This window comes from Gigantopelta aegis, chromosome 2 (assembly GCF_016097555.1).
Source record: "Gigantopelta aegis isolate Gae_Host chromosome 2, Gae_host_genome, whole genome shotgun sequence".
Classification (NCBI taxonomy): domain Eukaryota; kingdom Metazoa; phylum Mollusca; class Gastropoda; order Neomphalida; family Peltospiridae; genus Gigantopelta; species Gigantopelta aegis.
Window position 1 is genome coordinate 49,260,642 of NC_054700.1, and position 1,427 is coordinate 49,262,068.

The following is a 1,427-nucleotide window of genomic DNA, read 5'->3' on the forward strand; positions in this document are numbered from 1 at the left end:
GGAACGAGAAATAGCTCAATGGGCCAAACGACGGGGATCGACCCTAGACAGGCCACACATAAGGCGTGCACTTTACCACTGGGCTACGTCCCGCCCCAGGTAGGACAGAATAGGATGAAAACCTGTCACATGGTTCTTACTTGTTCGTGCTTCTGAACACAGTACGGGATGACCATCTCTCGCGAGAGCTTGATATCTAACCTGCATACCAGTACGTTTTGATGAATCGACAGCTAGCGCTTGCGAGTGTTAGCCATCCTGAACACGTCTGAGTAGTTACTCCAGAGAGACTGTGACGACGACGGATCCGTCACTGGTGAGCTCTATGATCTCAATCTCGGGTCAACAACTACAGCCACTGGGTCCACTCCTACTGAAAAAAATACAGAAAATAAAAATTGTAACAGACTGTTTTACTGCTAGACATTAATAGTTAATCACGTGATCTAGAAGTTCTGAAGAGCCATCCCATCAGGACTGTACCTAAGGTGGGTGAAGTGGCAAGGAGAGAGTTACTCTTAAGTAGAGAGAGAGAGAGAAGAGAGAGAGAGAGAGATAGAGAGAGAGAACGAGAGAGAGAAGGGGGGGGGGAGAGACAGAGAAAGTGTGAGAGAGAGAGAGAGAGAGGAGAGAGAGAGAGGAGAGAGATAGAGAGAGAGAGAGAGAGAGAGAGAGATAGAGGCGAGAGATCCCTTTTAATCCAAATAATTTTTAATTTACTTTCGAGATCCTCTATTACTTCCCCTAGTTGGTGCGGCACTGTCCAGATCCATATTATTCGGTTGTGTTTCCCCACACCCCCACACAATGGTCTTTAACTTTATCTTCTTCTTCTTGCTTCTGCGTTCAGTTTTCTTTACGCTCCTTTGAATTCAATCGTGAGTTTTACCGCCTCCGTGTACTCCACAGTCAGCAGCAGGTCCGTCTCTTTTCGTCTTAAAGTTTTTCTGAGATTAACCGTATCTGATTATCTTATTGACAATTTATTTAGCAGATTAGGATCTTTTGTGTGCACGTTTTTCCCAAATCAGACTGACACATACCACCAACCCTCAAAACATGCTTCAGATAGATCGTAGTTTCTAAACCACAAAATTGTGTAGGGGACCTAGCTTAAAATATAGATAATCAATCAATGAACCCTTTCTTATTGAACATGTCTTCATGCATACTGTGGTGCAATATCAAATTAAAGTCACACTCTTGCTATATTCCTAAAACAAGTATTGATAAACGAATGACAATAATTTTACACAAAACCATGACTAAGTGAACCCCCAAACCCATAACCCCCTAAAGTCCTACACGTGAGATATAAATAGTAAATAAAATGTTTGTTAGGGTTATAAAAAATGAATATTTAAAATTCTGTTAAGCACGTTTTTGACCGTCAAAACATTTAAAAAAAAATTGTTATCTAATTTGAT